Below are 13,615 nucleotides of genomic sequence, written 5' to 3' on the forward strand. Positions count from 1 at the left end.
TTGAGTATTTTACTTCAGTTATTGGTGACTCAAGTCCGTCATGTCCTGCGACTAGACAAAATCCTCTATAAGCGTCGAAATAAACGTCCCATCTTCTCTGCCTCTCGGCTTCAACTGTTCAAAAATACAATTTAACACTCCTTAATGTCTTTATTGAAAGAGAGACACGTGAGAGTGACAGATTGTGAGAAAGAGAACAAAATATACGTTTTTAAAGCACGTTTTGCTTTTGTTTTAAAATTTTCATGTCAGCATGCAAAGTGGATCTTTTAGGTAATTGGAGTCTAGAATGATGTTAGCACAGCTCGCTTTTTCTTTCTCTCTCTCTGTCTCTCTCTCTGTCTGTCTCTCTCTCTATATATATATATACACATATATATATATGTGTGTGTGTGTGTGTGTGTGTGTGTGTGTGTGTGTGTGTGTGTGTGTGTGTGTGTTTCATTAATTGGTGTAGATCCAACAACGGAGTGCAGAGACTCATATAAACACAAGATGTCATCTTCATTCGCTTGAAGGGTTGGTGCATAAACTGAAAAAATAGTGATGAATCTGTTGCGGGAGAGAGAAACACGAAGTTTCATGACGCGGTCACTGACACTGGAAGAACATTCTATAGTATCAACCAAGGATGTTTTTATCGCAAAACTGACCCCAGCATTTCTACGGATAACCTCCGCTTTACCAATCTAGAAGAGAGTGTAACTTGATGACACCTCTGTCATTTGATCTTCTCTTGAGAGACGGGTCTCTGATAGAGCAGCAATAGCTATATCGTCTACGTAGCTCTGCAGTGAAAACTGCTGTATGCGCTCTGGACGGTTAGATAACCCTTTATCAAGAAGAGTGCGTATATTCCAACAGCATAAATTGAGTGTTACTCCTTTTTGGAGGTACATTTTTTCTTCCTGCTTACGTGAAACACCGCTAGCCGCAGGAAACTAACCAGTGATAGTATGACAGACAATTTTATGTGCCCCTTTTCTACAACTTTCCCAAGACACTGTGTTAGCAGTGTTCACCCTTAATAGGGCTTCTCAGTCACAGGAACTGCCACCGGAGTAAGCCTCTATCATGTGAAGGCACAAAAACGATGTTAAGATAGGGTTCCTGTCTCCTCTGTGCAGATTTGTGAGTGTGTACCTCCAACTAAACCAAAGGGGAGGGAGGCCTCTTCAGCTTTGGATGACAACCTTCCTAGAGCTGGTGACTCAAACAAATTGACCGGTTTGCAAACCTAAACTGCTTAAGGGGTAGATAGGCTTTGTCTATCGCCCGGCTTCCATACTCCTTCTTTGCCTATTAGTCAAGCGCAGAGACACTATCTCAGTGATTCGACAGAAACACCCAGCGGTAGATCTTGTTTCTTGGCTAGGGCAACGAACGCCGTTTTCCCCATTCCCAGCACACCCTACCCCTAAAACTGGACATTTGGGAGTGCTTCTAATGGGTTGAGGGTACCGGATTGACAGTTCCTGGCTGCTGTTCCTGACTGGTAGTAAAGGAGCGCTAACTCTTTCGTCGCGCTAAGAGCGGCTGCTACATCAACAGTTGAATAATATCGGGTTGTTTGTAGTGCCATGACGCGCATGGAAAGGGACCCTGCACTCATCCCCGGTGGGCTTTCCTGAGGCCACAATCCTAATTGGAGAAAGGTCAGCTGATGGTCTACTTGTGATGCATGTCTGATGCTCTGCATAACCTCTTGTTTAGCTCCCCCTTACCTAAACCGAAACTCTTTAAAAATATGACGACAGTACAATCTAAAAATAACCTTATCCCAGGCTTCGGGACAAACAAATCCAACCTGCCTCCTCCCCTGAGGTTTGCATTCACAAATATCCGTGGGCTTAGAACTAATTTAGCTGATGTTGAAGCATTTCTCTTAACAAATACCCCGGATATCTTAGCACTAAGTGAGACTAACCTACACTCCTCCATCCCTTCTAACCACTTTAACATGCCTGGATATCTCCCACTCTGCCGTAAGGACTCTGACAGACACATGCACGGACTTTGAGTTTACATTCGTAATACCCTCCCCCTGACTAGAGAAACAAACCTAGAAACGGATGATCAAGCCGTTATGTGCTTTAGACTAAACATGCAACACAATATTAGCTACTTTTATTTTCTCTACCGCTCTCCCTCGACTCAGGACTGCACCATAATAAACAAATATCTGACAGCATAGATACGGCACTGTCCCTCGACACTAGCGCACAAATACATGTATTTGGTGACTTTAATGTCCACCACACAAACTGGCTTGGATTCTCTACTTACAAGAGGCAGCGGGCAGCACAACTCATAGCTTCACTATATATCACTCCCTATCACAAATTGTTACGTTTCCAACCCGTTTCCCTGACCAGGAAGAACAACACGCATCACTTCTAGATCTGTTTTTGACCACAGTTCCCGATAACTACATAACGAAGGCTCACATCCCACTCGGGAACGCTGATCATGCAGTGATAATGGTTGAAATCGCCCTAAACTCTAGAGCCAAAACTGAAGAGCCAGTGCTCAAAACAACGAGATATTATAAAAAGGCTGACTGGGAAGCCATCAGGGAACTAATCAGAGATGCCCCATGGAGAAATATTTTTCTCTCCCTGCTGAACAGTGTGCAACCGAGACCACTGAATGGTTCAAAACTGCAATAGAAGCGCATATTCCCATGCGGAAAATTTATAGTAAGCCCCACTCTCCCCAATGGTTTACGTCGACTTGTGCAACTGCCATTGCTCAAAAGCAGCATGCATACTGTAGGTTTAATCGACATAAGTCCAGTTCAAACAGACTGAAGTATATAGAAGCTAGAAATAACGCTAAGAAAGAAATAGCGACAACTAAGAGAGAATTTACGAAAACCACTAAAAAACGCATCGAAGCACAAACACTAGGAACTCGTAACTTCTGGAAAATCAACAACAGTGTAGTAAATAATGGGCAATCACCAATTCCTCCACTACCAACAATCACGAGGTTGTCTCCTCAGCAACCGAGAACGCTAACATGCTTGCCAGTCGGTTTGCCTCAAACTCCACACTGGACCCTTCCAACCACCCCTACCTGACTTTCCTATGCGGACAGACGCCACGCTAGACGATCTGAAAATCACCCCTGCTCAGGTGCATGCCATCATGAAAAACCTTGACACTTCAAAAGCATGTGGACCCGATCTCATCCCAGCTGTGCTATTAAAAAAGTGCTCTGCCGATGTAGCTCCAGTTCTCTCCAAACTCTACAACAAATGCCTTAATGAAACTTGCTTTCCGGGCTGTTAGAAAACTGCTTCAGTTGTACCAGTATTCAAGAATTCTTGCGAAAGGACTGACCCATCAAACTATCGCTCCATAAGCCTCCTCCCACTTTTTGCCAAAATATTTGAGACCTTAATTAACCATGCTCTAGTCCATCACCTTACAGATGCTAAACTTCTGACTGACCAACAATATGGATTTAGACAAGCCATTTCCACAGCAGACATCCTAACTGTAATCTCTGAACGTATATACCATTCACTGAACAAAGCGGGGGAGGACAGAGCGGTAGCTCTAGATATATCTAAGGCTTTTGACAGGGTATGGCATGAGGGTCTCCTCAGGAAAGTTAGATCATACGGTATCACTGGTATAATACTTAACATAATTAAATCCTTCTTAGATAAGAGAAAAATCCAGGTTGTCTTCGACGGTCGTACATCTGAACAATATGATATAAATGCGGGAGTACCCCAGATTTCTATCCTTGGATCTCTATTGTTCCTGATATTCATAAATGACCTCCCCGACAAAATTGCCTCTGAGATGGGTATATATGCTGATGACACTACACTCTATGGCAGGCACGACAGGAAGACGAATGAACACATTTCTAAAGCAATGGCAGAAACACTAGAGGATGACCTCCAATCTGTAGTGGAATGGGGACAAAAATTGTTGGTCAGGTTCAATGCCGCCAAGACTAAACTAGTTTCATTCAATAATTACAAGAAACCCTCTCTACCACCTATAGCAATGGCCAATGACTCTTTATCTGAGGGTACATCTTTCAAACTCCTTGGCCTAACGTTCACAGGAAACATTAGTTGGAACAATTACATTGAAGGCATTGCCAGGGCCGCTGCAAGAAAGGTAGGCTCTCTCTACCGTGCTAGACAACTACTAACACCCGAAAGTATCTTGTACCTCTATAAGGCTACCATTCGCCCATGTATGGAGTATTGGTGTCACATTTGGGCTGGTGCATCTGCTACTAGTCTCTCGCTCTTTGAAAAGGTTCAAAAGAGAGTCGACAAACTGATAGGCCCTGAACTGGCATCTAAGCTTCAGCCTCTGTCCCATCGACGAAATGTTCCATCCCTCTGCCTTTTCTACAAGTATTTTAATGGTGAATGCTCTGACGAACTGCAATCACTTGTGCCCCCACGACGTGAGCACCCTCGACAAACCTGATAGGCTGCTAAATCCCACCCCCACACTGTAGAGATCCCTAGATGTAAAAGATCTTTTTACTCCAATAGTTTCTTCCCCAGAACCGCTAGACTCTGGAATTCTCTTCCAGGTCCCTGCTTCCCCAACAGTACTGACATGCAGAAGTCCAAGTGTAACATGAACCGACATCTTGCTGCCCAAATCCCTACATAGTGCCCCAGTAGTTGTTGCCACTGATAGTAGCCCCCTACATCAAAGTGGCAATTTGACTGTTTGGGGTGAAAATGTAAAAAAAAAAAAAAAAAAAAAAAAACTGGTTAAGTCTGTACACGTTGCCACCCCTCCATCACCATAGGACTTGCAATAGATATGAACGACGGATGGAGATAAGATAGAAAAAGGTAAGAGATAAAAGATAGACCTCAAGTAAGATCTGTACATCATTGTATTAAAGTGACAAGCGCTTGTACGACGCAAAAATATCCCAGTGCAAAGCCATTGCAAGATGACTGGTAATAACTTTAACGGCAGATCTCTCGTAAGAGTTTCCCTCTCGTAGAAGGATTGCTTCCACCACGGCTTGCAGGAGCTCTTTCTACCCCGCTAATGCCATTTACCCATAACTAACACTTAGGTAGCTGTGCACCAAACAATGGTCCACACGCCGGTGGGTCATGGATGCCGTAGTTAACCTCCTCTGGATGTTTCTCTCAGGGTTACCCTACCCTTAACCTTCGGTTCAAAAGCCTTATCCAACAAAGATGTGGGGATTTAGTTTTCTTGCGCTGAACACTTGCCATTCACCAGAGCACCGTTACCATAGCAGTACTCACAATGTGCACGTAGAGAGTATTAGATTGAGAGAAGCTAGAACATATGTGTACTTTCAACACGCACCCACACCAATCCTTGAGCTCTTTTACTCTCTCTATATATACATACATGCACATGTATATATATATATATATATATATATATATATATACGTTGTTCCTACGGATTAAAGAAGAGTGACGACTACAAGAATAACACCATCTTTGCTACGTCGAGTCCTTCAAGAGGAGAAATGAAATTATAGATAGAAACCAGAGGGAAAAACTTAATTGGAATCTGCCTTCTAATGAACTCTTGGCCCAATAGAAAAGAGGGAACCGCCTCGTTCTGGAACTCCTGAGGCTACTATTATACTATAATCAAATCCCTGTAAAGCGCTAGGCATTGATGGAAAAAGAACAAAAAATAGTTTACAAAAAAGAAAGTAGATTTAGCAAGATAGACAATGGTGCGGTAAAGATATGATTTTAATAAGGGTGTTAAAATGGCGATAAGAAAGAAATATCAAACAGTAGACCTGGGATATTTTTAAATTTGAGGAGTGTCTACGAGTCAAGGACAATAGAAACGATTGATTTGACGACAGTGCATTTAAGATCAGTACCTTTGGCGACGATCCGGTTGACAGCAATCACAGTTAAGTTGGACCCTTACGCAAATTAAGGCTAGAAACATGCCATATCGAAAAACTAGTGGGGAGTGGGATAAAATTACTGCAACTGACGGAAATGGCCTCGACGGTAGAAATAGATGCAGACGTTAGCATATAGGCATCCACACACATATCCAGAGTTAAAGTGACATATATGTAAAGCGTCAGCGTCGTGTTTTACTTGTGCGTTTTTATATTATTTCTACTTGTGTTCATCTACAGCATCCGTTATGAGAGTCCATAATCATACGGCACTAGGACGATAGAGACCAAAACAATGGCACACAAAATTAGGTGTGGGCAGGCTGTGGAGTTGAGTAGCACGTGGTGGAACACTACAAAACCGACCCTACTATCTGCTCTCCGGTCGAACTAGTACAACTTGAGAATTATTGAGGAGTACAAGAATAATGCGATCAGTTGCGTAGAAAATTCGGAAATTTGTCAAAGACTGTATTCCTCAAATATCAGCGAATAATATTTGAATGTTAGACAGATATCGAACTTACACACGTTGCCTTTCTAATCACGATTTCTACTATAAATTTTGTATTTCCTGAATGATTTTTCACGTATTCTGTCACTAAAACCCGAGAAAGTCCTTGTTTTTATAAAATCATAATAAAAGAGCGCAGGCAAAAAATAACCTAGTTGATTATGTATACGGTTCGTACAGCTTACTGGTCCACCAAAAACATGGCACGAATAACAGATGTATTAAAGTGAAAAAAAGCTAAAAGCAACGTAATACGTAAAAGACTATGTTCGATCTTATTATAATATTCTACATATTGTTCAGCATTTCGACTAAGCGTACATATTCAACGTGTTTGCAAACTTGATTTATTACGCTATAACATTGGATTCTGCATTCCTAAAAATATTGCCTTCTCTTGCCCCTCTCTCCATATCGTCCGTAAATAATTCGAACGAGTCCAAATATAAACATTACACGAATACATTCTATTGGATGAATGGAAAGTTCGTGCAAGTTTTAAAGAATAGAAACATTGTAAAATGCTTTGACATTTATGCAGCTACGTACATTCCTCGCTCCATATTAACTTGTGTCGATTTGAACGGACTGTTTATGGCCTTAGGTCTGCCTCGTAAACAGCGTCATATATCGGCACGGTTCCTGGCAACCTGCCAAGCGACGAGGACACTTCGATGGCTTTAGTTTGATGTGCCATTTTATGCAACTTGTCTATGCTTGAATAATGAATGTTTTAATTTTACGATATATCTTTCTCTCTACATCATATTCGCCTTTTCTGTCTATAGCATTTTTCTATCACCGTAATTCTCCACATATATTTTCTTTCTCTGTATATATCTATTAGTTTAACTTTATCGATATTTCTATTTATCGATTAATAGATTGATAACGAACAAATCTTAATATATAAGCGTGCATTTGTCCTGTTGTTCGTATCTTCAATCTATCTGCAAGGACGATATAAACATATTCAAAAATATCCTTGTCAATGAGGAATTTATACTGACGCAGAAGTTGCACAATTCTAGCAAAAACTCCGTTACATAATAAGAGACATTGACATTAATCAGAGATAAGTCTTTAGCCCAAATTACAGTAAGTTAAGTTTGTACGGTCATTTATTACTGCGATAAAGTTCACTTCTATAGTGTTAATACCTATTGACGTTTACGAGCACTTTAATCTTCAAATATGTAATCTGAATGTCAAAAGCAGTTAAACTGATCTTTTGTGTATACGTTCGTTTGAAATAACTTTCTTATTTTCATCTATCGTTGTTTCTTATAATATATACGTTTACGTTGTATTGTCAAATGAAATACTCGCTCAATCCCTAGATGAGTTCATAATTAACGGATACTCAAATTTAACATCTAAATCTGACCCCCAAGATCGCCATGGCCATGGAATATGTGCCTACATTAAGGATGGCTTCCCGTGTAGCAGGGATATCTCTAGAGAAGATCCTAATTTACCCTATATGTGCTTCAGTGTTGCACTTGCTAACACCACTGCATTTATATTTGCCCTCTATCGGCCCCACAACAGCGGAGTTACTATCGTTGAGAGCATACCTGAGAAAATAGACCACATACTGTCTACACATCCCTCGGCTAACATCCACATCTGTGGTGACTTCAACGTCCATAACGTGGAATGGCTGACCCATTCAAATAAGACAGACGATGAGGGGAGGTTTTGTCATGATTTTGCCATAGTTTATGACCTCACTCAGATTGTTCGCGAACCCACCCGTGTGCCCGATACACCCGGTCAATATGCAAGCCTCCTAGACCTTTTTCTCCCAACTTCACCTGAGCTATGTTAATGTTCCGTTCATTCTCCTCTAGGATCCTCCGACCACTCCGTCGTATCAGTTAAAATAAAAACGAAATGTAAGAAGTCCCCAGACGTACCCCTCCATCGTACTGTATACCGATACTCTATGGCTGATTGGGATAGCTTCCGTACATTCATATCTGATTTACCTCTGCACTCCATGTTTAAAAAGGAAGTGTCCTCTATAGTATCAGATTTGACCGAATGGTTAATTGTAGGCATAGACCAATTCATACCATCTAAAAAATTCCAACAAAAACCTAACAGCCAGCCATGGTTCTCCCCAGAATGTGCTGCTTCTATCGCGCACAGAAATCACTTTTTCCATAGCTACCAACGTAATAGATGCACTGAGACTAAAGCTGCTTTCAGGACTGCCAGCAACCACTGTAAAAGAGTAATAAAATTGCAAGAGAGCTATATGCCCAGTCTGTTAAATCCAAGGTATCTGATCAGCGGCTTTGTTCCCACCAGTTTTGGCAAATAACAAATAGGATCTTGAACAGAAGTGTGCGTTCTATCCCAACCATTATCAATGGACCAGAGGTCATCTCGTCAGCGTCAGACAAGGCCAAACTATTTGCAAAGAACTTTGCAGCTAATTCTACCCTATGCGACGAAGGTCATCAACTCCCCATATTTCCTCCTATAACACAGAACACGCTAGGTAGCATACAAATATCTGTGCATGAGGTCGCCAAGCTAATCAAGAACCTAGATTCCAGTAAAGCAACTGGCCCTGATGGCATCCCAATAATAGTGTTAAAAAAGCTTCAACCAGAACTTGATCCCATACTTACGAAACTATTTAAGCGCTGCCTTAAGGAGAAGAGCTTTCCGAATCCCTGGAAGACCTCATCAGTTTGCTCTGTATTTAAGAATTCAGGTGATAAGTCATCTCCCTCTCAGTACAGACCAATAAGTCTCCTGTGTGTTATGAGTAAGTTGCTGGAATCCATATTAAATAGAGAAATAGTCAACCACCTCAGCAGGAATAACCTTCTTAGTGACACACAATATGGTTTCCGCTCTGCAAGATCTACCGCAGATGTGCTGACGGTTATATCCCACAGGATAAGTGAATCTCTTGACAAAGGCTTTCTTTCTAGGGCAATTGCTCTTGACATATCAAAGGCCTTTGACAAGGTATGGCATAAGGGTCTACTTCACAAGATTTCCAGCTACGGTATAACTGGAAATGTTTTCTCAATCATTAAATCATTTCTCTCCGATAGGCTCATAAGAGTAGTGGTAGATGGACAAAAATTGGAGACCTGCAATATAAATGCTGTAGTCCCTCAGAGGTCAATTCTGGGTCCAACTCTCTTCCTGATCTACATCAATGACCTCCCTAAACACATGCTTAAATCATTCGTTGACATCTATGCTGATAACACGACCATCTACGGCAACACATCAAAGGCTGTAAATGACAAAGTTCTCTCTGATTCTCTCTCCTCTGATCTAGCGCGTGTTTTAGTGGGGGAAGATGTGGCTGGTTACCTTTAATGCATCCAAAACCAAACTCCTATCCTTACATCATCAACGCTCTGATCCCCATCTGGCATCAATTGTGATGGATGGCTCTCGTCTGGGTGAGGCCCCGTGTTTTGACAAGCTTCTGGGTTTGACCTTTACTCCTGATCTGAAATGGAACACGTACATCAAGTCTGTTGCCAAGGTCGCTGGAAAGATGATGGGATCCTTCTACCGCTCCAGACGATATCTCACTACTGATGCAATTCTCTATCTATATAAAAGCCAAGTACATCCAAAGATGGAATACTGTTGCCATATCTGGGCAGGAGCTGCTAAAAAACAGCCTATCCTGCCTTGACATAATACAAAATAGACTTCGTGGCTTAGTGGGGGATGCCCCTTTCTCTACCCTGCAACCTCTCTCCCACAGAAGAGAAGTTGCGAGCCTATCCTTGTTTTATCGTTATTTCCATGGCAGGTGCCTGTCTGAAGTCCAATCTCTGGTCCCCCCTCGCCAATCTTTCACGAAAAACACTCGTCTAGCTGAATCCACTGTGAAAAATTTCCCCCACTCTATATCTGTGCCTAAATTAAAACGCGGATTCCATTAACAAAGCTTCTTTCTTAGAACTGCATGCCTGTGGAACTCTGTTCCGTCTGCCTGCTTCCCACCGGACTACAAATTGGATGTTTTCAAGTCCAACGTTAACAAATTCCTAATGAACCGCCCCCTTAAGTAAACACTTCATCAAATCTCCACACTAACGTAATGTACTTGCAATAACCCTTATCCCGGAGTGGCTTCCGGGCCTTGATAAGTGGTGATCACTCTGTAAAAAAAATCACTGTTTACAATATAATTAACGTATAAACAATAACATTTAAATAAACTCACTATAATAGAGCAATGTACGCAAGGAAAATCGTCGTTTGCGGATGTAGAAATAAGTAAAAAATCCAGACAATTAGAATTAACACGAGTCTGAGTAAAAGTCAAAACGAGGAAAGACCAAAAGTGTGTCCGAATCTTTGTTTTATATCACTCTTGGCACATCCTTTTATCGATAAATGCATTGTCAGTGTGCTGGCGATAGTCCTGTTGTAATAATTAAAATCGTAAGAGAGCAGGATCTGTACAGCGGTGCATCTTCGATCTCCATTCTTGAACATTGTGTCACTTACAGTCATGATAGAGGTCTCCTATTGCTCTTGGGAGTTTTACATGACTAGCCGATTAGAACATTGTATGCAACTAAAATAGGAACCCGGTTTTTACCAAATAAATTCGAAATCGTCCTCTTTTCTAGGGCGACAATTTTATCTTTCTACCCTCAATTATCCTTTGTAATACAAATAAATCAATAATACTGCATCGAAGATATACAATAATATGGGATACACATCTATATTATATTTCTATTAGTCTATCATCCTGTCTGTTTGTCTCTTTTTTGTTTCCTTTCTGCTCTGAAACAACTAAACTACTGTGACAGGAATGTTTGTATGTAATGTTTTATATAATAATATGCCGCAGACTAATGTTTATAATATCTGTTGTATTCACACATAAGAATTAATAAAGATTAATTGGGATCAGTATGTATGTTTAACGATTTTCCTGGAATAACAGATCAGATTTGATTGTAATATTGCATTGATTTTGTTGAGATGAGATACAATAAACTACGTATTATTGTAATCTTTAGATGCAGAGTAAGGAATTAATAACGACAAATATGGATTAGTATTTAAGTTCTATTTTCACGAAAATACCTGAGTAAAATTTTAGTTGCGAATCATTATGCAACCAGTTTAATCATCAGTTAGGATAAATAAATAAATATAGGCCAATATTTGGTCCAAATCTGGCAGACAATTTAGTAGAATTCAGTTTAAAGCGACACTTTCCTTGAGTTTGAAGATGCAATCCGTATTCAGGCGATACTAAAATTCATTTATTAATGGATTTTAGCAGGTTATAGCTGAAGAAACAAGATTTTGCTACAATGATTGAATTAATAGTTGCATTCTAAATGTCATGCTAGTCTTAGAGTTCAACAGAAAGATTCTCGAGTCTATTAAGACATACATCAAGAAAATCGGTGTTTACATCGACTGAAACGTTATAATAATAAATCTCAAGATAGGAAGATAAATCTAAATACTTGCATATTAAAAGTTATTGTATCCATCTCAAAAATGTATAGCATATATAATCATGTCTTACCAACTATATATTTTATGTATGCATATTTAATATATATAGAAAGTGTACAATGTAAAGCTCTCTCTCTCTCTCTCTGTTTTCTTAGACTTCATCTTATCTAATAAATAGTATAAGATTTAAACCGGTGCATATTATTTATTTAACCCATCTAATCGTTGATATTCGATTTCAAGGGACTGTAATATTTTCTAAATAGCATAATTTCTTCATATTGTTTTCAATCTTAGGAGAAATGTAATTTAATTATGTATCCATATTAAGGCAGATGTTTTTATCAAGAGGAGAAAATTAATCCGGAGGTTGATAACAAGAACATGATTATCTGTTGGCCTATATCCTGCGACACCTTAAACATTTATCATTGTAACAACACAGAAAACATTAACCTCATTTATCAAAACTCCAGATAATAATAATATTGAAAACGTATTTGAAGACCATTTCTTAAGTTACAAACTTGAGGTTATATAAACCGATATTTTATATAACGACGATGCAAGTCTTTCCGTCAATACAAGCGGTGGTTTTTCCCATAATGCATTATTTTACATGGACGCCACCATTCCCAATGCACGTTTGCAAGCAATTGAATGATGCATCTCTTACTCCGACGCACGTCTATGACAAATGATGTTTTCTTAGAGGCTCACATCGTTAATATCCGTATGGGAGAAATAAAACAGATGTCACAGATACATACTTATATTCGTAATAACAACTCGATTTCGTATACCCTCTTATCTATTTGGGCGTAATAAAATATGTCTAAAATAAGTTGTCGAGGCTGTAAAAGAGTAAAGTAAATATGGTAAAATACAGGAGGGATAGACCCCAATCATTGTAGAATAGTTATACATCTGTCAGACCATGCCCACTTCTTTAAACTATGAAAATATTAGTACCACGCTGTATACTTTAGTTAACTTCAGTATCCAGGATTCTATCTCAGGCAAAAGTACTACACAACTTCACAAATGGGTCAAACACAGCAAAATTATTTGGTTCCACCTACCAGCTACCAGGTGGGTATTTGCACATTATCTTCTGCATTTTAAGGCTAATTATGATACCAAAATATGTACAGGGCTGTGAACACCGATCTATAGTACTGTGGATACTTTCTTGCCATTAGTCAAGCAGATCATCGTCCTCATTATTGAGTAATTCACGAACCAGTTGTTGAAAAAAATTGAATAATACCTGCAAGCAACAAAGATCAATGATTTAACTTGTGGCTTTGAAAAACAAATAAAATTCCAAAACAAAGAACTACAAAACAAAGAACTCTGTTCCGTCTGCCTGCTTCCCCCCTGAATACAACTTGGATGTCTTCAAGTCCAACGTTAACAAATTCCTAATGCACCGCCCCCTTAGGTAAACACTTCATCAAATATAAACACTGACGTACTGTACTTGCAATAAATCTTATCCCTGAATGGCTTCCGGGCCTTGATAAGTGGTGATCACCGTGTAAAAAAAAACACTTACCAGTGATAAGCATTACAGATATTACAAATTAAAAGCATAATCTATGTATATGTATATATATATATAAAAATTTATTACCGTTTTATCTGCTAAGTTACACATAATAAATTTTAAAAATGTATGTTTACTCTGCAATAGTATTGAGCACCTTCTTC

This window comes from Euprymna scolopes, chromosome 4 (assembly GCF_053919585.1).
Source record: "Euprymna scolopes isolate OS-2025 chromosome 4, ASM5391958v1, whole genome shotgun sequence".
NCBI classification, from domain to species: domain Eukaryota; kingdom Metazoa; phylum Mollusca; class Cephalopoda; order Sepiida; family Sepiolidae; genus Euprymna; species Euprymna scolopes.